The 23,508-nt window shown below is 40.2% G+C and overlaps 1 long non-coding RNA gene across 1 annotated transcript; it reads left to right on the top strand.

Annotated features, from left to right (window-relative positions):
- Nucleotides 1-1,402: 1,402 nt before the first annotated feature.
- On the top strand, nucleotides 1,403-23,267 carry LOC137850204 (uncharacterized). The gene is made up of 4 exons (XR_011092355.1): nucleotides 1,403-1,463; nucleotides 11,167-11,254; nucleotides 19,917-19,998; nucleotides 21,655-23,267. It is a non-coding gene; the product is annotated as an uncharacterized lncRNA (long non-coding RNA).
- The last annotated feature ends 241 nt before the right edge of the window (nucleotides 23,268-23,508 follow it).

A 23,508-nucleotide genomic window follows, 5' to 3' on the forward strand; every position in this document is an offset into this window, starting at 1 on the left:
CAGGCTGAAAAGTAGCCTATGCCTCAGGTACTGTTTTCTGCCTTTGTCACTTTTGTTACTACATCCTTGTAGGTCTTCAAAAGGGAAATGAAGTTATCCTATTCGGAGAAAACACCACCCAGAAGAAACTTTGGTTGTTTTCAGGGCCTGAATTCTCACTGAAACCAAAGGCGGATATAGAATCATAGATTATCCCAAGTTGGTCCCCTAAGGATCATTGAGTCCAACTCCTGGCACCACACAGGTCTACCCAAAAATTCAGACCGCATGACCAAGTGCACGGTCCAAATGCTTCTTAAATGCTGACAGGCTTGGTGCAGTGACTGCTTCCCTGGGGAGCCTGTTCCAGTGTGCGACCACCCTCTCAGTGATGTCTAGCCTAAACTTCCCCTGCCTCAGGCTGACACCATTCCTGTGGGTCCTGGTGACTGAAGAGAATAGATCTGTACCTGCCCCTCCACTCCCCCTCATGAGGAAGCTGTAGACTTCGAAGAGGTCTTCCCCTCAGCCACCTCATTTCCAGGCTGAACAGGCCCAGTGACCTCAGCCGCTCCTCTGTCTTCCCCTCTAGGCCCTTTACTGTCTTTTTAGCCCAGCATCTTACTGACTTGAAGAAAGAGGCTTTAATCTATCCTGGTTTGTTTACTAACAAAGGAGCACAAAAGAGATGCATGTCCTCACCTCTGGAGAGGAGGTGAAAGAACAGCCAGTGCAAGGAACACAAAAATCAGTTGCACCAGACTAACATGTGGTTGTATCTGAGCTTGGGGACTGCAACCCTCTTCAGACTTCCAGATCTAGAGGAACACTTTGGCTGCAGCCTAAAAACCACGTATACATAAGCTCCCCCAGGCCAGCCGATCTTCTTCCCATGACCTGCCAGGAAGCAGCAATGTAGGCATGTACCCAAATCAAAGCCCAAACCTTCAGCCCAGTCCTTGACCTGAATAGTGAGTGAGGATCTGGATCCTGGCCTTTGTATGTGATAGCTTATACGCAGCGGAAGTAAATAGTGTAGTCAGAGGTCACGGAGCTATATTTTGGAAAGTCCTGCATCAAGAAGACATCTCAGAAAAGCAGAGTTAAATAACATTAATGCCAAGAAAAATCATTCTGATTGTTATATTCTTTATCTGTCGTGACTAGACAGATGAAAATCTATGATAGCAATTTTGTCTTTAAGGTCATTTTCTTTTTTCTTTTATTTCTTTCATGTGTTTATTTATCTATTTATTTATTTTAACGGGCTCTGTACTACTTTTCCTCACAGAATGTCTAACAGAAATACGACCCTTGTGCAACTTTTGCAGTTCATTCATTAGGTCAACCCTAACCACTCAGCCCCTTGTCAGGTTATTTCTATGAGTGATAAGGAGCAATTGACCTTAAAACTTTGAAGCCAGGTAGATGAGCCTATTCCACAAGGTGTCTTGGCTCCACCCTTGTTAAGTGAAACCGGCCAGGTATGGGTCATTCGACCTTTGCTATGTAGGAAGCCTGAGGACTTGTGGGGAAGTGCCTCCCTGGGGGGAGTTTGAGGCTCTAGAGTGCTTTTCTGCTGTTGTGGTGAATTGGGCTCAGCATTCCCCAGTAGGCTGTTTTTCCTTCATGTTTTCTGCCCTCTCTGTGAAATAGTTTTAGTGACTCTATGAGTTAGCTACATAGATGGTGCGTAGAAGTTCAGGAGCTGGCAGGTGTTCCTGGGTTCTTCAGTTCTTTAATGTTGAAGAGTTTGAGTATTTCTTTCACCTTGTCTGTTTTCAGTGAAATTTCTTACGTAGATTCTAAGCTCCCTTCCCAGACCAACACCCCTCCCCCTGCAACCCTCCCCCCCCTCCCCCCCCCAAAAAAAAAGTCCTCAAAGCTGAAGCCTGACTTTGAAGAGCGTTCTTAACTCTGATATATGGAGTAATAATTCGTGTCAAGAAGATGGTTGATATTAATAAAGAAGGGGGAGATGTGGGGGTGTGGCTATTACTGTGGAAGTTGCTATGTGTTTGCTGGTTGCCAGGCAAAGCTGTTTGACCAATGAAAAGTCCTTCTGAAAAGGACTCCCATGGGAGAAAGTGTATAAGAGGGGAGCCTGTCCTCAAGATGGAAAGGCAACATGATGTAATGAAGTTATGTCATCAATAAAGAAGTAGAAACAAGGGATGAATAGGGACAGGCTTGCAGAACGGGGAGCAGGAAAGGGAACAGGGACATTGACTGCCTCATGAAGATAGGTTCAGCCAGATCAGCAAACTGCTCAAAGAAGCTTGTATAGAAAGTCGATGGAAATGGGCACATGAGAGCTGGAAAGAAGTTCAAGCAGAGAGAAGCGGAGCCATGCACACAACTGCTGCCCCTCGCTGGTAAGCAGTTGCGCATTATGGGGAATCATACGTCCTTAGGAACAGAGACTGTCCTGGTAACCTTACAGCCTATTCTCCTTATTAACAATCGGACAGTTAATGATCTTGAAACACGGGACCAAACTGAGGTCAAGGTGTGGGACTCTGCTACTAAAACAACAAGTTTGTGGTGGGATTGCTTGGCACCTGGCGAGCAATCTCTGAGGCCTTAAGGAGCCATGTGAGGCCACAATCAGGAAAGTGTAGTGAGGGAACTGTGGGCTCATTTACTGATACTTCTGCTACACCGTCACCTAGATCTGTTTCCCTTTGATCCGGGAGAAATAGGATACATAGGGCCCAAAGGCCGAGTTGCTGAACTTAAAGTGAGACATGTTGTTCCCACGACTAGCCCTAGAATTCTCTGGTGTTTGTAATCAAGAAAAGGAATGGAAAATGTAGACTGTTATATGATCTGAGAGAAATTAATGAAGTCATGGAAGATGTGGGAGCACTTCTACCGGGATTACAAACTCCAGCTATGCTCCTTCCATCATGGATGTTAATAGTAATAGACTTAAAGGATTGTTTGTTAAACACTTGCCTTTTAAAACTTTGCCATGTTTAAGTTTCAATAGATACCTTTTCTGATTGTACATATGTATAGGTGTACTCGGGTGGGTTTAGTATGTAAAAGCAATGTTCTGTATATTTAGAAAGTTCGATGTTCATGTGTGCATGTTGGTAGACTATAGACTCCCTGTGCATCCAGTGCTGTTTATTTGCCTTTTATAAATATTACTAAATTCAGATTGAGTTGTGTCTTCATTTATAAAAGGAAGATATAGTACATGTCTCTTAGGCTGTCTTATTTACGGAAATTCCTTTGGCTTCCTTTCACATGCTCATTAGCCTATCTGATCTGCTAAAATTCTCTCAGCCTCCTTTCATAAGCACCAGGTCCAGTAATGCTTCTCTTCTGGTTGGTTTGTGTAATACTTGGACCAGGAAGTCATCCTTGGCTCACTACAGAAGCCTCCTGGATTGCTTGCTGTGTAGCTTTCCCAGCAGATGTCTGGGTGGTTTAAGTCTCCCACCAGGATGAGAGCTTGTAACCGTGATGCTTCTTGTAGCTGAAGCAGTCCCCTCTGACTATCTCTTCAGAAACATTTGTATCTCTCAGTTGCAGTATTCCAGTTGTATGATTCATTCCACTGCATTTCCATGATGGCAATTAAATCACTTCTCTAATTGCACCGTGGTTTCCAAAGCCGCCTCCTGCTTGTTTCCTGTGCTGTGTGCATTGGTGTAGAGGTATTTCAGTTGGACTGCATCACCATTTTAGGTATTTTGCTCTTGATTCCTAAAGAGTTGGTGTTCCCTAGTTCTTTTCTTTCAAAAGTATATCTGCTTTCCCAATGAATGTAGTTTAAAGCTCTGTTTAGTAGTCCAGGTAGCTCACTGCCTAGAACGCTCTTGCCCCACCTGGTGAGGTGTGCTCAATCCAGCATCAGCATGCCTGGTCTCTTGAACCTTCCATTATTAGTTAACCTTCTGTGCTTTCAGCTGAAAATAAGGCGGCTGGGATGAAATTGCATAAGTGCAATTGAACATACATGTAGAAATATATTTATTAGGGCTGGTCCAGGAATCCACTATCCTGACAGTATGATTCTTTGCTGAAACTGCAGGAATGGTAATTTCAAATCTGATGAATTATTAAGCAAGGATGATCTAGGAAAGGATTAAGGAATAATCACTATTGGTCCCACAACTTAGTTTTACAGAGTGGTATTTCAGAATATCCTCTCCGCAAAGTGCGGCCCAGAAATATGTGGAAATACATATTTTTTTTATTTGTCAGACTGCTGGTTGCCATTGCACAGGTCAATACTTAAATAATGCATCATTTTGCAGGTTATTCTCCCTGCTTCATTTCTCACAGAGTAAGTTCTGGTATCATGGGAGTTCTTTGTTTATGCTATTAATCTCTATTAGGTTCACTGCTGAAAATGGAGGATGATGTTGGACTGCGAAGAAAATGTCTCAACAGTTAAGTGTTTTTCTGCTCTTCAGATATCTTTCAGACTTTTTTCTTGAACAATTTGTATGAAGATCTTATTAGACTAGCAGCTATTCATATCTGTTTTTTTTCCTCTCCCAGTATCCTCTGCATTCTCTGATGTCCAAATCTGTGAGAAACTGTTTAGAACTATTGAGTTCTCAGTGTGTTGACATCAGTATGTATTAGGCTGACTGAAATATGTCCTTTTCTCTTCATTTTCATATGCCTGTCATTATTGACAGTCTCATACTTATCTTGGAGCTGATAGAGTTTGAGAGCTCTTCTTATATATTTGAACAATACTCACTAAAATGGGATCTTGGCTCACATAAAGATTAAGAAAGCTGCAGTAATAGGTGATGGTTAACACTAATAAAACAACCAGTCCCAGAAACACATACCTCTTCTAGGATCATAGGGAAATACTATGATAAAGAGAAATACAACTCTTCACTGGTTCAAGATTTAAATTACAGATGCTTTAAGATGCTCAGATTTATTAAGCTCTATGTGAAGAATGTATAGGGGCTAAGAGAACAGCATAGTGTCTGTTGTATCATCAGTAGACAATAAAATGGCTTGCTATCATCTTAACATACAGAACGTAACCCCTGAGAGTTCAGTCAACCCTGAGTTGCTGAATGAGCCATGTTTATTGCCTGATCAAATATTGATACGATGAGAGGTCATGTTCTTTTCTGAAATCCCATTAATAACCTGTGTGCCATGTGTGCTGGGAGAAGATCTCCAGTGTTATTTTTAACATGGCCATTTAAGAAATCCTTGGCTAAGGCATCCACAAATAATACATGTCTCAGCCCAGCCTAAAAACATCAAATTCACTCTGAGCTGCTCATCTTGACTAAAAGCAGATTGGGAATGGTGGAGGATATAGATGTATTTTTAGGACAGGTAGGATGGCTCACTGTGTTATGGAACAGACGATGACTTTCAGAAGGTCTTACTTGGGAGTTAATCTTCAGCTTTAACCTTCCCAAACTTGGCAGGGGACATAAGCCCATTGACTGTTAACCAGTTTCCAGAGCAAAGACAGGGACTGCTTGGGGAAGTTCTAAGGCTACAGTAGGTTATCCTCTTCATTTGCAGGGTTTAAGGCTGAGTAAATAAGAAAATGAAAAAAAAAAAAAAAGCCTGTTAGGCTAAGGACAGATTTATTTACTCCATAGGAATGAAGGAGCATGATGCATTATGAGAATGTTTAATGGGATAATTGAGAAACTCCTCAAATTTTTATAACATAATATGCCAACCTTTGCTCAAACTTTGGCAATAACAACTTGAATGCAACAGTTCTGATGGCTCCTTATCTTGCTAGTTCCTATCGTCATCCAAAAGTGTTATTTTAAATTAAAGGAAATATTAAAAATAAAGACTATATCCAGCGTCTTGGAAAAGGGTGGGGGAAGCATTTACTTTTGTGCCAAAGACACACTTATGTCTGGGATATATTTTTATAGTTGGTAAAAGGTATTTTTGTATAGTCTAATCTCTGACTGTCATTAGCAGAGAAGTAGAGAAGGCTTTGAGTATCCTGAAAGAATAGATCATTTCCAAGAATGTTAGGTTAAATTTCTTTGAGATTCGTCATTTAGATATGTATACACCTAACATGAGCTTTATTTTTGTATAAACCTAAATTTCTGTTCATTCTGTTCAGTAACACTAAAGCCTATATCTTTCATGAGTCTGTTACATCACTGTTATTAATATTATCTATCCATCTGGACATCTTAGTAAATATAGCCAGTTATTTGTATGAAACCTCATTTCTATGAACACAGGTGGAGCTGATATTGAAGATCATCAGGCTATTCAAATACTTGTGTGTTAGCTTGAGTACTATGTTTGTAATGGTCCCCTAAAAATCACTAGTCAAGGGGAAGCAGCAGACTAGAGCATTCATTAGTGCACTTTATTTCTACTGCCATTACATTTCCAGAAAGAATTTGTGGGGCAACTTAGGGGGGAGGGCGTTATGAAATGCTATAAACTTCACTAAATTTGTAATGAATGTGCAAACACATATTTGGCAACCTTTGGCTTTTCAGCTAGTTAGCAATCTCAGCAGGTATTGTATTCTTCATTTTGTATGAAAAATGTAAGCAGTTGTTTGTGAATTGTATCACCTCTTGTGAACTGTATGTTGGTAATGATCTTTGGAGTAGAGATTATAAGGAAATGTACTTTATTGAAGTGTAGCTCCATCATCACCACATTCCTGCAGAGTACCTGAAATAACATTCCTGTTTTCACTGCAGTGATAGATGAGCAGTTTTTGTCTTCCAGTTGTTCCTCAGTTAAAGCACCACACTTCCCAAACTCTAGTGGAAAAAAAGAAAAGGCATCCTCAGTGCATACAGATTGTGATGGAATTAAAACTTCTTGAAGCAGCTAAAGAGATTGTTGGTTCTTATAATGCATTCTCTAATCAAATGACATTTAAGAAGTTTATTCAGCTGACATCTTCTGCAGGTCACATAGGAGGAGACTATGCAATTTAGTAGCATCAAATGCTTTCAAAGAGTCTAAACACCAGATAGCCACATCAGTCTCTTCAAAAAAAAAAAAAAAAAAAAGATATTTTAGCTGTAGCATTTAAATGATATTCCATAACTGACTCAGGAAATTGTACCAGATTTTCTACAGAAAGTGATGGACAGTAGTTTGCTGCTCTGTGACAGGAGCTGCAGGTGTGTTCTATGATGGGCAATGTCTGTATGTTTTTTTCATTGACTATTTACTCTACCTACCTTTTTAGAACAACTTCTGTGTGTGTCATCTCTTGCTTACCTTTGGAAGACTGTCCCAAAACCAAATGTATACACTTCTCAAAAACTGTTAATTTTAGTATATGTGTATTCACAGAAAATTTACATCTATTTGCTTACACCTATCCATTTATATGGATGAAAGACTATTTTCCCTGCAGCAGTCACAAGCTGATCAAAATCAGTATTTGTTATGTAGTTGGCAAGAGCCTAGTGATCTTGCTATTAAAGAAGGGGAAGACTTGGAGTTTGATAGGATAATTCTGAGGGAAGGAAAAAAGGAAGGGGAGGAGTTAAATAGTGTCACTTAAGTGACAGGAATGCAAAGTAATGTCCTTTCCCAGTCTGATCTAATTTATACTCCCATTATTATTACTGACTATACATGTTAAACCTTCTCTTCCAATGACTGTCATTTAAAAAAAAAGTCAATATAACCTATTGTTTTCTGTATTTACATTGTGGAACCAGTGATAGGAGTAGATTGACTTTAGAAGAAAAACCATTCCTTATACTTTTCAAAATGTAGTTAATTACAGTGGTGTTAAAAGGAAAAAAAAATATATTGTATCTTATGCCTTTAGCTATTAACTTAACAACAATCAACTTTCCAATATAAAGGTATCTGTGTTATTTCTTCAGTTTTACTTCACTTTGTAATGACTTGGTGTTCTAGTGGTTACTGCAGAAATTAAAACAGACAGGTTTTATATTTGAAACAGGAATGTTTTCTTAGTGCAGTTAATGGAAAAAAAAAATCTTTCTAATGACCTCTGAATGTGTTACCATGGGGTATGCTTCTATAGAGAAAGCACAACCAAAAAAAATTTAACTGTATTTACTGTATTTTCAACTGTATTAAGATAAGCCTTAGTGGATTAGCTGTCCATCACTTAGACCCCTTAAAACTATCACTGATACATTGTTCTTGTGAGTGTTTTTCACACTGCCCTGGGCCTGCACAGGGTTGAGCTGGGTTTCTCCAGCACACTGTGGCCTAGTGCCCATTGTCTGGTCTGGTCTTCAGCTCTGTAAGTGCCCTTGGGGAAGTGGCTGACAGCCCCAAGCCACCCCTACAGGACACACAGCCCCAGGGGTACAGGGGAGGGCTGCAGGGCAAGGGGGTGGGGAGCAGGCAGTTAAAAGGAAATCCACCACCAGTATCAGTCTCCTCATGGGAAGACTCTGAGGCTGTTGACACCTTGCATCCCTCTGCTATTAAAGTAAACTCCCACTATTAGCCCTAGCAGCCAGAGGAAAGCATAATGCATTAGATGCATAGAAAACTAGTAAGTCCTCCTGTGTAACAGCTTTAAGGGTATTACCTACATTTAGGTTTTTCTGTAGGTTAAACTGTGAGTGTGACTATTTTGCTTCATTTTCATTAGTGTAAGATTTTATTTTGCTAACAATAAATCCTTTGCTTTGTGTATAAGGTGTAATCTCTTTCCCCATAAAAAGATTTTTAACAATGTATGCCACCATCCATACTGAAGATGTATGCAGAGCTATAAGTGAAAAAGGCTAACACATCTATTTTCAAGTCACAGCAAATTCTGAGGTCAAATCAAGACATAGCTTATGACTTGCACAATAAGAGATGAAAATAGGGAGATGAGTGTAAATGAAACTTCTGAAGAATTTACACAAGCTTGTAGAACCTACAGCTGTATCATCAGATTTCATTTGCCTTCATTGTGAGAAAAAATAAACCCTAATTTAAAATAAGGCTGAAGCAATAAAAGAGTAATAAAAAGACACAAGTAGATAAACATGTTAGGAATACAGTTTACAAACTGATGTCTATTTTTCCTCTTACTGTGCTTCAGATTAAAACCTCTGTTAATGATATCCTTAGCATCTAAAATACCAAGGACACTTTGCAGGCAACTTGTGGCTATTTGGCTATCTGTGCTTCTTGTTCAAAAGTTAAGAGAAATGAGTGGAAGTTGATTTACTACTTAATTCTAGCCTGTATGACTATAATCCCTTGGTAGTAAGAAAATGAGATTAGAATATTTCCTTACAAAGTATTTGTTGTTCTCCTTTTGGCTTCCAATTACGGTCCAATGTGAAGACATACAAATGGAAAGAAAGATGGAAAAAATAGGGTGGAATTTGCTGATTTGTTAGCTTCATAACTAATTTGGAAGGTTGATCATATTAGAATTGAGCTGTGGATGGGAGGAGAAGGCTGGAAGATGACTATATAAAATAATAAAAACATATAAATATAAAAATTGTGGGAAATGCACAAAGTTGAATTTTGGACTTTGTCATTACTATGCAAAACTAGTATAAGATTAGGTCTTTTTCCTGCATGTGTGAGAAGCTCAGGTGATGCCAGTAAGGAGTAAACAAATCTAAAGAGATCCTCTTCATTGGATTTCCTACATGAAGCAACAGTTATCCAACAGAAAGTTACAGTTTTCAGTTTCCATAGTTCTCAAAAAAAAAAAAAAAAAAAAAAAGAGCAAAGTGGAAACCAGGAATAGACAGATGAAATCAGAGTACAACTGGATTCACTTATTTTTATTTGAGAAATGCTCCCTAGAAATGATTTTTTAATGCATAAATGTAATTCTGCTTTTTTTTTTAAAAAAAAAAATAAAATGTAGGGGCTATTGTTTTGCAAACAGAGTATTAGTTACAAGAACATAATCTTTCCTGAAACTTATGTGTCTGGATCAGAGTATCAGGACCACAGTTCTTTCCCCAGGATAGCTCTCATTCTGTTGTGCCCAGGAATAATGATCTAGGTAGAAGTCTCCTCTATCATATTCAGCTTTGTTTCTTATCTACTGCTATTGATAAGTTTGGCTGGACTTTGATAAAAATCATGAAGAGAATACTACATTTAATTGAGCATGACAACGCCACCATGTAGGAGGTGTTACCATCTAGGAAAGCCTCTGGGGATTTGTATGGGTTTTGTAATGAAGTTTTTGTGTAGCTATATCTTTCAGTATTAGAAATGTTGAGTGACTGTAATCTGTTGTAAACCCCCCCCCCCCCCCCCCCCCCCCAAATTTGAGGTTGATATAATGGAAATATTTACGCACACAGTGCTAAAGCAGAACCTAAGATGCTTGTCTCATCTTAATATGTAGTACTACAGGTGAGAATTGATGCTGGAAAAAGTGTCTGAAAAGGGCTACTTTTATTCATTTGACCATCTGTCTTTATCTGAGAGACTTTCATAAATTGTTTAAGGGAATTTTTGTTATGTTACTTCCTTTCCAGAGATTTGAACAGAAAATGAATCTTGCAAATGCACATGCAAGACTGAAAGCTTTGTACCCAGGAAGTTCATGCAGCTGTCTGTAATGCATTACTTTTCCTAGTCTTCTTATGATGAGGCAATCATTTTACCAAGAAGCAGAAATGTTCACACACAGTATGTATGATCATCAGTTCCCAAGTGAATGAAAGAATAATTTTGGCAATTACTCAAAGAAAAAAAAAAAAAAACAAAACACAAATGTAATACTTAAAGCATAATTGGAACAATTTCTGGTAACTGAAGTATTTTTTTAAAAAAAAAAAGTCTGTTTTGCAGTGGTTCTCTAAAATTTCATAGCAACTGTAACACTAACAATAAAACAGCAGCAAAAGAGCCCTGGAGCAGAAGTCAAGGCTGTCACTTTCAGAAACATAATTTATTGTTAAATGCTTCAATTTTTTTGTACCTCAACCTGAAATCTATTGTTTCTGTTAGAGTTGCATAGATTCAATATAGTCAAAAAAAGACAAAAAAATAAATCATTTAAACATCCCCCAAAAGCCATACACACTTAATGCTGCCTAGCCACTGGTGATAAACTGTATCTACAACACAGCTTACTGTGGGAATATTTCTGTACATTTTCCATGGTCTGAGCTCTTAGGTTTAGATACTAAGCGCAATATTAGGAACAGCGATGAAGATGCTGTTGTCAATGTTGCACCCTTAAACCATGGTTTGACATGCGTTCTTCAGTTCCATACCACCGAGGATGAAAACAAGATTGGTAAGATTGGTGAAGAACAGCACTGCCCTCCGGTGGCCAGATGAATTCTTCTCAGAGGTAAGACAGATTTTCCTTCAAATCTTGGAATAGTTTATAGTTTTATTTGCAAAGCAGTGCCTAGAACTGTGAACAAAATTATGTGCATGTGACTCAAACTTTCAGGTCAGGGTTCGATTATATATATATTTACAGAAATATATACAATACTTCTATGCAAGACTAGAAATCATTGCAAAGAAAAGTGGAATAAAATTGTTATTAGTGGACAGTATAGTGCTGGTGCAGGTTTTGCTTCATGTTTAATTCTCATGAGTTTTCAAGCATTTAATGAGGATTTTCCCCTAACCAGTTTAGAATAAAACAGACAAATTTTTAAGATCCTGATCTTTTAGTCACTAAACAAAGCACAGACACCAGATCAGGTGTCTAAAAATATTCCTGTTGATGCTGGTCAGAAAGAAGCATGTGAATAAAATGTGTACAGTTTAACTTTGTGTATGTACAACTATGTTTACATGATAAGAACTCTCTTTCCAGTGGTTTAAATAGTTATATTTAGTATCAGTTATCTAGGCTTAGCTCTGTAAACAACTTGTTGTTAACAACATTAATAGACATGTTTATCATGCTCCTGTTTTCAACTGTGGCCTTCTAGCAATGTTGGAAAACTTACCTCCATATGATAAACTTTATAATACTGTATTTTCCTTGGTTCACTAGTTTATTTTATTGTAAACATCATCATGCCTGGTAAAAACAAATAGATTTGGAGCTTTCATTAAACATTTCTATGGCCATTTTTCAGAGCTGGATTCTATAGAATATTGGATTCTTTCTACCAAAAGATACACAGCTAGTACTGAAACTAGCCTGTCATCTCTAGAAATAGTTATGATGGAATTAAAAATTTAAGCACCACCTTATTGTAAACCAGTTTTTCAGATAGTGATATACCACAAGCATGTATTTCTTCCCCTATATGTGTCTGGTGTAATTTTGATTCTATATTGCCTCCACCAAGCAATGATGTCTTAAGTGAAGAGAGAATACATGTATAATGCCAGATTCCACTCAATGATTAATGTTATAAGTTAGACCACAAAATTTACTGGTCTATTGAAATTATTTTATTATTCAAGTAAGCAGACACAAGCAAAACAGCGCTGGGCGGCTGGGGAGTCTCCGCTCCGCCACGGCACGCAAATTCCCTTTCCAGTGTCGCTGTTTTATAGTATTCAAGTTCTGGCCTGTCTAGGCGCTGCGCAGTCTGTTGTTGGGGGTCGTTATTCTTCCTCCGGTGATCACGCGTTGTGCTTGTGTTCAGGTGGGGGCAAAACAGGATGTCTTGCGGTGGGTGGGTGGTATCTTACAGAATCTTTGTTTTAACAAGAATGTTTACCCAACCCCCTTTCCCCATTTGTCCCCATGTTACAATGCCGTGAGTTGTGAAACCTTATCACAGAATCACAGAATTTCTAGGTTGGAAGAGACCTCAAGATCATCGAGTACAACCTCTAACCTAACACTAACAGTCCCCACTAAACCATATCCCTAAGCTCTACATCTAAACGTCTTTTGAAGACTTCCAGGGATGGTGACTCCACCACCTCCCTGGGCAGCCTGTTCCAATGCCTCACAACCCTTTCAGTAAAGAAGTTCTTCCTAACATCTAACCTAAAACTCCCCTGGCGCAACTTTAGCCCGTTCCCCCTCGTCCTGTCACCAGGCACGTGGGAGAACAGGCCAACCCCCACCTCTCTACAGCCTCCTTTAAGGTATCTGTAGAGAGCGATAAGGTCGCCCCTGAGCCTCCTCTTCTCCAGGCTGAACAAGCCCAGCTCCCTCAGCCGCTCCTCGTAGGACTTGTTCTCCAGGCCCCTCACCAGCTTCGTCGCCCTTCTTTGGACCCGCTCAAGCACCTCGATGTCCTTCTTGTAGCGAGGGGCCCAAAACTGAACACAGTACTCGAGGTGCGGCCTCACCAGAGCCGAGTACAGGGGGACGATCACCTCCCTAGCCCTGCTGGCCACACTGTTTCTGATACAAGCCAGGATGCCGTTGGCCTTCTTGGCCACCTGAGCACACTGCTGGCTCATATTCAGCCGACTGTCCACCATCACTCCCAGGTCCTTCTCTGCCTGGCAGCTCTCCAACCACTCATCTCCCAGCCTGTAGCTCTGCTTGGGGTTATTGCGCCCCAGGTGCAGGACCCGGCACTTGGCCTTGTTAAATTTCATGCAGTTGACCTCAGCCCATTGGTGCAGCCTGTCCAGATCCTCCTGCAGAGCCTTCCTACCCTCGAGCAGATCGACACACGCACCTAACTTGGTGTCATCTGCAAACTTACTGAGGGTGCACTCAATGCCCTCGTCCAGATCATTGATGAAGATGTTGAAGAGGACCGGCCCCAGCACCGAGCCCTGGGGGACGCCACTAGTGACTGGCCTCCAACTGGACTTGACTCCATTTACCACGACTCTTTGGGCCCGGCTATCCAGCCAGTTTTTAACCCAACGAAGTGTGCGCCAGTCCAAGCCAAGAGCAGCCAGTTTCTTGAGGAGAATGCTGTGGGAGACGGTGTCAAAAGCCTTGCTGAAGTCAAGGTAGACCACATCCACAGCCTTTCCCTTGTCCACCCAGCGCGTCACTTTGTCATAGAAGGAGATCAGGTTCGTCAAGCAGGATCTGCCTTCCATAAACCCATGCTGACTGGGCCTGATCGCCTGCTTGCCCTGCAAGTGCCGCGTGATGACTCCCAAGAGGATCTGCTCCATGAGCTTCCCTGGCACTGAGGTCAAACTGACAGGCCTGTAGTTCCCCGGGTCAGCCCTCCGGCCCTTCTTGTAGATGGGCGTCACATTCGCTAGCCGCCAGTCAGCTGGGACCTCACCCGATAGCCAGGACTGCTGATAAATGATGGATAGTGGTTTGGCCAGCACCTCTGCCAGTTCTCTCAGTACCCTTGGGTGGATCCCATCCGGCCCCATTGACTTGTGCACATCCAAGTGCCGTAGCAGGTCACCAACCAGTTCTTCATGGATGGTGAGGGCCACATCCTGCTCCCCATCCCCTTCCACCAGCTCAGGGTACTGGGTATCCAGAGAACAACCGGTATTGCCGCTAAAGACTGAGGCAAAGAAGGCATTGAGTACCTCCACCTTTTCCTCATCTCTTGTAACTAAGTTTCCCCCCGCATCCAGTAAAGGATGGAGATTCTCCTTTGTCCTCCTTTTTGTGTTGATGTATTTATAAAAGCGTTTTTTGTTATCTTTAACAGCAGTAGCCAGATTGAGCTCCAGATGAGCTTTGGCCTTCCTAATTTTGTCCCTGCACAGCCTCGCTACATCCTTATAGTCCTCCCTAGTGGCCTGTCCACTTTTCCAAAGATTATAAACCCTCTTTTTTCTCCTAAGCTCAAGCCACAGTTCTCTGTTCAGCCAGGCTGGTCTTCTTCCCCGCTGGCTCATCTTTGGGCACATGGGAACAGACCACTCCTGCGCCATTAGGATTTCCCTCTTGAAGAGCGCCCAGCCTTCCTGGACCCCTCTGCCCTTCAGAACCGCCTCCCAAGGGATTGCACCAACTAGTGTCCTGAGCAGCCCAAAGTCAGCTCTCCGAAAGTCCAATACAGTGGTTTTACTGGTTCCCTTCCTGGCCTCGCCAAGAATAGTGAACTCTACCATTTTGTGGTCACTCTGCCCAAGACAGCTCCCGACAATCACATCCTCCACCAGTCCTTCTCTGTTTCTGAAGAGGAGGTCTAGCGGGGCACCACCCCTGGTAGGTTCACTAATCAGCTGCGTCAGGAAGCTATCTTCCACTTTCTCCAGAAACCTCCTAGACTGCTTTCTCTGGGCTGTATTGTGCTTCCAGGGAATGTCAGGGAAGTTGAAGTCCCCCACGAGTACAAGCGCTGAAGATTTCACAACTTCTGTCAGCTGCCTGTAGAACTCCTCATCCGTCTCCTCATCCTGGTTCGGCGGTCTATAGCAGACCCCAACCAGGACACTAGCCTTGTTGTCCCTGCCAATCCTAACCAAAAGGGACTCAATCTTGTCATTCCTAGCCTCGAGTTCTACAACATCAAAAGACTCTCTAATATAGAGAGCCACACCGCCACCCCTTCTGTGCTGCCTGTCCCTTCTGAAGAGCTTATAGCCAGGCATAGCAGCACTCCAGTCATGAGACTGGTCCCACCACGTTTCCGTGATGGCAACCAAGTCGTAGCCTGCCCGCTGCATGATGGCTTCCAGCTCCTCCTGTTTGTTACCCATGCTGCGTGCATTGGTGTAGATGCACTTCAGCTGGGCCATTACCTTATTCCCCGGCCTTGCCATTGTTTCCCCTGGCACAGCTCCAACAATCCTTGCTTCACCCCCATCCCCCTTCTTACCTAGTTTAAAGCCCTATCAATGAGCCCCGCCAGCTCCTGGCCAAGGATCCTTTTTCCCCTAAAGGATAGGGACCCGTCTACGGCCATCAGACCAGGTGCTGAATAAACTGCCCCATGGTCGAAAAACCCAAGATCTCTGCGTTGGCACCAGCCCCGGAGCCACGTGTTTAACAGGTGGGCTTTCCTGGTCCTCTCCGTACCCCTCCCTGTCACTGTAGGGATGGACGAAAACACTACCTGCACTCCCGCTCCGTCCACTAACCGTCCCAGCCCCCTAAAGTCTCTTTTGATTGCCTTCAGGCTTCTGTCTTCAATGTCGTCACTGCCCGCCTGGACTATCAGAAGAGGATAATAATCAGAGGGGCGTACCAGGTTGGGAAGCTTCCTGGCAACATCCCTGACCCTGGCCCCAGGGAGGCAACAGACTTCCCTACGGGTAGGGTCAGGCCGACAAATAGGGCCCTCTGTTCCCCTAAGGATAGAGTCTCCCACAACAATCACCCTTCTTTCTTTCTTGATGGAGGCAGTCCTGAGGCGTGGAGTCGACCTCCTTGCCCTAGGCGTCCTCCTGGGAACACTTTCTACCTCTTCCTCAGTTGCTGGTCTCTCAATCTCCAGGGCCTCAAACCTGTTTTGTAAGGGCACCTGGGAAGGTGGGGCCGGAAGGGGAGGGCATCGCCTGCGATGTCGAGCAGGGACCTGTCTCCATTCCTCCTCAACTCCCAGATCCCCTCCCTCTGCCCGTCGGCGAAAGGGCAGGGGGTCCACCCCCATTTGGGGTGTCTCACCCTGGTACCTCTCCTTGAGGCCCTGCAGGGAGTTACTCCATAAGTCTATCTCCCGCTCACACTCCCTGATGGTCCTCAACCTCTCGACCTCCTCCTTGAGCTCTGCCACCATGCGGATCAGGTCATCCACCTGCTCACACCTCACGCACGCAGCGTCTCTGCCTCCCGCCGACCGCAGCAGCAGGCTCTGACACTCCCTGCATCCGGTGACCTGAACCGCTGCATTCTTTAACGGGCAGTCGGTCTGGGTGTGTACCGACCTCCTGCAGAGCGCTCCGTGCCTTGTGGAGACCATTATCGCCTAGCTAAAGACCGTCGTTAAGAGGTGTTCGTGTGGGCAGGGGGTTGCTCTCCGCCCTGCCTGCTCGCCCTGCCTGCGCGAACTGCCGCGCTAACTGCCGCATTATCTCCTCAGTAGATTCTCCAAATTCCTCAGACAATGAACAAACCCCCACTAATTTATCACAGTTAAGACTAGCAGGGCTGACTCTATGCAGGCTAATGTCAGTGATTTCTGAGACCAGATTTGTCCCTGGTTCCTATCCTGAAAAATGTCAACTACAGAACAAGCTTAATGCTGCACTTGTTCCAAGTGAACATTTGAACTCTTCCTGCTTACAAAAAAAAGGCAAAAAAAAAAAAACTTTTCCATATATATTTACAGACTGCTCACATCTCCCTTAATAAAATATAACATGTTAATGCTGACATCTTTAGAAACCATGTCAGGAAGAAGTTACTCAACTCCTCTTTATATTTCAAGAAGACTGGTTAAACTAATCCTTTCTACCTGTGTTAAATGCCACCTCACCAACTAATCAGATCATAGAAAATGAGAGAAGGCTAAGGTTACATAGTACATCTGCACCCAGCACAAGATCAATATATTTCATTCTTGAAGTCTCTTTCAACATACCTTAAAACCACTGTTCTAGTGCCCTGGTATCCTTAAAAAAAAAAAAAAAAACAAAAACAAAAAACAAAACAAAACAAAAAAAAACTGCAGAAAGAAAAATTCAGGCTAGACATATAAGCTCATTGCTTTCTGCCCCACCAATATGATGAATGCATTATTTGCTTTATCTTCACAGCAGCATTTTATATTTGTAGCAGTTTGTGGTCCCCCAACCTTGTGTTTGAGAGGTCCTTCTATATTTCACTGTAGTTTACAATTTTGAGACCCCAGGTTCTCATGATGATTTTTAATTGGATTATTTTACATCAGTCAACATACATTTGATGTACAGTTGTCAAAACAGACCTTAACAATGCCAAAAAGAGTGAGAGGTATGCTTTGCTTGTCATATCATCACAGACTTTCTGACTGTAATCTGCTAAAATTCCTAGACCCTGTAGTACAAAAAAGCTAGTTGTCCTTCATTCTGTAGTTACATCCCGAGTTGTTTCTGCTTACATGTCATCCTTATGACACCCTTCCATGGGAATTTTTCCAGTTACCAGACCATTGATGTTAGCCTTCTGAGAATGAATTTTCAAATACTTTCCATCATGTTGCAACATGTTTATAATGCAATTATTACTCTTATTTGTTTGCAAATGTTGTAACATTTTTATTATGAGGAATTTTCATATAAAGCAGGATCAGAAGTCTACTTAAGTCAAAATATCTGACAGACTATATCCCCTTTTCTATCCTAAGGGGAATTAGATTGTTTTCACAGAATCACAGAATTTCTAGGTTGGAAGAGACCTCAAGATCATCGAGTCCAACCTCTAACCTAACACTAACAGTCCCCACTAAACCATATCCCTAAACTCTACATCTAAACGTCTTTCTGTTCTAACCTGTCTGTTTTCCTAAAATCTCTACTTCATTTAGGATGCATGGAACTACTTGGAGTACTTTTTCTATTGTTTCTTAGGTATTTTTTTCTGTGAATTAAACTGAACCTACCCCTGGAGTTCTGGTTTCCAGACACTTTTTCTTCCTTATTTATAAAATCTTATATACATGCTTTTCTGCAGACATTTAGTACTTGTTCTCAGGCTCTTAAAAAGTCATGTAAAGAATTCTAAGATTCTCTTGGAGTTTTTTTTTTTAAAGTACATTAAAAAGTTCCTCGGATCCAGTTAGTTGAAAACATCTGATTCATCTAAATTGTTCTCTAACCTGTTTTTTCTTTTTCCTTCCATACTTCAGGCTAAGGTCTTGACCTTCTCTTATTAATATTTGTACATCATAAACATGACTGAAATTTTTGATGAAAGATTAATAATTACTTGCTCCTTTATTGGCACATCATCCTTTCAAATGTATTTTTCAAGTTTTTATGCTATTTCTACCTTTGTATAATCTCCCTGGCTCAACAGAAATCCCCTGGAGAGAGGATCTTTTAGCTCCCTTCTTCACTTAGAGACTGGACTTTACTGGGCCCATGTCAGCAGAAGGATGGATGGCTTTCCCAACTGACGTGAACACCCATTTCTTGTCCATACATATGCCATCTGTTTTACGTTAAGAAAAAATAAACACATTGCATTTTATCTTAATTTTTGGATGGATCTTTCGATCTGCCGTTATCATATCATATTGTTTGCTGGTACCTTAGTTTTCTTGACAGAATTCCACCTTCCCCAACCATCTTCTTAAATGATATAAAGCCATACTTAAAGTCCATTACAGCATCCTTTTTCTTAGCATGTTCTCTGTTAAAATTTACTCACACATGCTGGCTGCATGTTACAGACAGGATAATTAAAGTATGATAAAAAATGCTTAGATTTAAGTGTTCCCATGTTTAATGAATCAAAGCTCAAATTATGAATAGAGTTAAATTTTCTCTTTATGATTTTCCCACTGCTGTGGCAATGTGTTTCCCTCAACAACAATTTGTGTGGTATTCATGAATATGCATGATATTTTAAACATTTGTAATTTGAACACAGGCTTATCCCATCTAAAGACTTCTTAAAGCAGGGACTAAATTTCACTGATTTTTAGGGAGATTGATCAATTGGAATAATGTAGAGGCTTAGCTTTTTAAATAGTGACTTAAAAGTTTAAAAATAATCTGACACTTTCATAAGTGAAGTAACTGAACAATATAAAGTACAGTTTGTTAGAAAATTGCCATTTCTCTTTTTTTTTAAATGTATATATTCAAGAGTCTGGGTGTTTTTGGATATAAATTTAAAATATTGTAGAAGGCTAGGGTAATCACAATAAATACTAGTATACAAAAAAAAAATAAAATGAACCAGAAGCCACAATTTCAGGAAAGAACATTATTCAGCAAAATTGCAGAAGACTAATACAGCCTGGGGAGGATTGTGAAATGAATTATCCTTAGCTTCACTTTCCCTTATGGCCTGATTCCAAAGCAAAGCACTTTCCTTTTATTCCCTATAAATATCTTTTCCTGTCATTTTCTGGTTTATTTTACTTTAGGGACATGATCAGCTTTTATCTGCTTTTAAAGATCCATTTCTGACAGAAAGTAATGGCATTTTGAACTTTTTGCCTTCACTTCACTTTAGACTTGTTGTGCAATGAAATGAGTCTTTTTTTCCTTCTTAGTTTGCAGATGGTGAAAGCTGATGTATCACCCTTCCTTGATGTTTCCCACTGGGCACCAAGAAATGAAAAGACAAAAAGCCAGGTCTGAATGAGATCAATGGAGACAAATTTAGCAATGTTGTTTTTCCTCAACTTTTTATTTAGCTAGAATTTCATATTTCCTTCACGAAGTATGAAAGACATAATCACTCCAATGACATGTTACAGAAATTTCTGAACTACCAAAGGCTAAAATCTTCTGTTACAGCGGATGGAGGGCACACTCTGCAATTACTTTAGTCACTTTGCATACTGTGATGTCTACATTCAAAGAAGCAATGAATTATTCAGAGTGCTTGCATGGTTGCCAGCCCTGGATTCCCTTCTGTAGTCCATTGAGGAGACATAGCTGTACAAAGTACTGCATTTAAGTAATCTAAGCTCCAGCACTGCTACTGCTTATTTTATTGCTGGCTGAATAGGGAGACCTCGTCAGACAGTTTGTTGGTGTGGATCAATCACTGATGCTTGGACACCAGGCACTGATTTTAGTCTCTATGACAAGGTTAATCTTCATTGCTAGGTAGATGAATATGGCTTTTGGTATTTAGGCCTCTTTGTGTCATGTTTTTTGGGTATCTGGTACAAAGAAACTCTGGAAGTATAAAGTAGAAAGCTCAAAGGTTTAACAATTATTTATTGATTAATACAAAGCATGTCTACAATTTAACAAGTTGTTGAGTTAAGCATTATTAAGCATTAAGAGCCTTTGCTGACAAGGTCAGTGGTAGTTACACACAGAAAACTTGAGGAAAACATGAAGCTTTCTGGTGTGCATTATTCTGGGAAGATCCCAAAGGTTTCTTAATTTTTTATATACATGGTAATGGATAGAAATGTTCAGAAACTTAGTTCTTGGAAAAGCATCAAATCTGTGCAGACTGTTTCTTATAAAAGAAACCTTTTGGAAAGACACATCTTAAAATGACTGAAAGTAGACTGCTGTTGGTCAAGTTTCAAAAACATGACTACTGAAGTAGTCGTCAGTGAGCAGAGTGTATATGTTACAGTGAAGCAGCTGTTAAACTTCTGTAATTAACCTCACTGTCTAGTGAAGACTTCGTTTGAAAGTTAGAGATTATCAGCATAACGAGTGTAGCGTAACAGCGGAAATCCTGGTGATTCACACAGTAGTATAAAACCTCATCACTGAGACTCAAAAAATCTTGCTTTCTAGTCATGGGAGAATAAAACTACTTTGTGTTGAGATAGGAATCATATGAAAAGAATAATGACAGACAATCAAGGTGACTGCCTCCCGATGTGTAATACGTTTTTCCTAAGGCATGAAAAATCAAGAAAGGGGAGTGATTCTCAACTAGAGAGACTCTGAAATTGAAAAATAAAAATGTTTTAGCTAGCCAGAAGCATTAAGTACTCTTTTGGAGTTGCATTAAGATGCAGAAGACAATTCATGAGAGATATTAGTAGTTCTGTTTTCCAGAACAAGGGGGGGGGAGGGGGGGGGGAACTAAAAGGTTTTGGTACAGCTTTCTGAGAAATGAAATATAGCTTTGTTTAAGAAATTATGAGGAACGTCTGACACATATTAGCCATAACACTTTGGATTTTAATGTCTTAAGCAAATCCATGTAATATTATTTGATCTATTTTTTTAGATAATGGTAAGGGCTACACTCTACGCTGGAAAGTGGAACATAGTGATTACATATATATATCTTACTATATATATCTACAGGCTATGGGACGGAGAAAGGAAGCATCGGCTGAAGACGTGAAGAGATGAAAATTGTGTAACTTGGGTAGCAGTCCTCACTTACTGTCCACATATGAAGATATTTCATATATATCCATCAGTAATGTCCTATGGGAGGGTTAACGTTATCGAGCTATCTAACAGTAAAAGAACAGGGATAAATTAGCTGTTAGATATAAATTGTATAATTAAATATTTTAAAAGGGCAATCTGTAAGACACAGAAGATACTAATTCAAATTAGGCCTAGCATATAAAACATGAAGGAATAAGTGTATTTTAATGACCAAAGTGCTGCATAGAATTACATAATATTCCTGTCTTGTGGTGTCATAGAACTACCTCATCACATCCTGTGTTACCTGTTTTAATTGTATGTTAAATGGTAGGGAAATGACATAAGAGAGAAGAAATAAGCAGCTGCCATCCACTTGTAATTCTGTTTCATTTTATCATGGGATTATTATTGTAAAGATATGTACTACACAAAAACTGTTTGATTAAGTTTATCTAAACTTTTCTGTTATATAATGCACTTCGCCTTTAAACCCAATCAGAAATTGTTTTTCTTATTTTGTCATCTGGGAGTTTTTTGCTTTAATTTTATATCATTAGTTATATTTTCGTTTTTGTGATAAATTATGTAATCTGTAACAGATAGAAAGTGACAGTGAAAAATATGTCCTGAAACACAGGAAGATTACTGAACCATAGGTATACAGGCTATGATGATTCCAGTATTCTCTGCTAACTCTTACATCCTTTAACAGCTGTTGAAAAATAAATATATTTTTTCACTATTAGTTGCTAAGTATGATTAAGAAAAAAATATTATCTTAATGAATATTCCTGCAATTTAGAGCCATAGTAAGTGACAGTACTTTACTGATTCTGATGAATAAGTAAAAAAATAAAATACTATTTTCATTGATACATTAATTTCCATCATAGATGTTTCAAGAAACTTAATTAATGAAACAGATCTGGTCATGTGTCAATACAATTAAATCTTGGGTCTAATGGAATAGATAAGGGCTATAATTGTATATTGTAAGAAATAAAAACTGCACAAAGTCCAAACACGACTATCTTAAGAGTCAAAAGTTCACAGAGCAGTCAACACTCAATAAATTCCAGTTTCCTTAGTGGCAGTTCACGGTCTGCAGACTTTGGCTGGAGTCTGAGGTGAGCACTTCTGGACTAATTTAGGAAGAATGAAAGATTAGAAGTTTTGTGTTTAGTAGTAAATGTTTGAGCTATAATATACATCCTTTTCCTTTCTTACATTACAAATCCATAATAAAGCCATGCATTATCATTTACAGGCTTTTAAAGGGATAAACAGAAGTGCCTTTTTCCTCATATACACTTAAAAATAAATCATTGCAATTCTAACAGGTCAAACTGGCTCCTCTCATTCATAACCAGAATATCATACATAACTGCAGTAGCTCATTTTCCAAGAGACATGGCATGTATCTTGCATTTTTTATCAAATTTGCTCCAGAGTTGCATAGTGAAATACTTCAGTGCTCTTCTGGTGATTAGTTAGGTTAAGGCTTTACTTACTAAAAAAATGGTGATAGGCTTTGCTTCTGTATATTAAACACTTATTTTACTTTAAAAAAGTAAAATAAAAAAAAAAAAAAAAGAGTAAATATTTAATGTGAAGCCTGAGTGACCTTTTCACCACATCTGAATCTACCTCTTGCTTTTGATTGTCTTCTTTCCTTTCCTTTGGTTGATGATATTAAAATTGATCCTACGTAACTGGGTACGTTTTACTCCTGGTGTATTGGCTGTGTTTTCATATCAAGCTATTCAGTCACCTTTATCT

The sequence above is a fragment of the Anas acuta genome, chromosome 1, assembly GCF_963932015.1.
Source record: "Anas acuta chromosome 1, bAnaAcu1.1, whole genome shotgun sequence".
In the NCBI taxonomy this organism is placed as follows: Eukaryota; Metazoa; Chordata; class Aves; order Anseriformes; family Anatidae; genus Anas; species Anas acuta.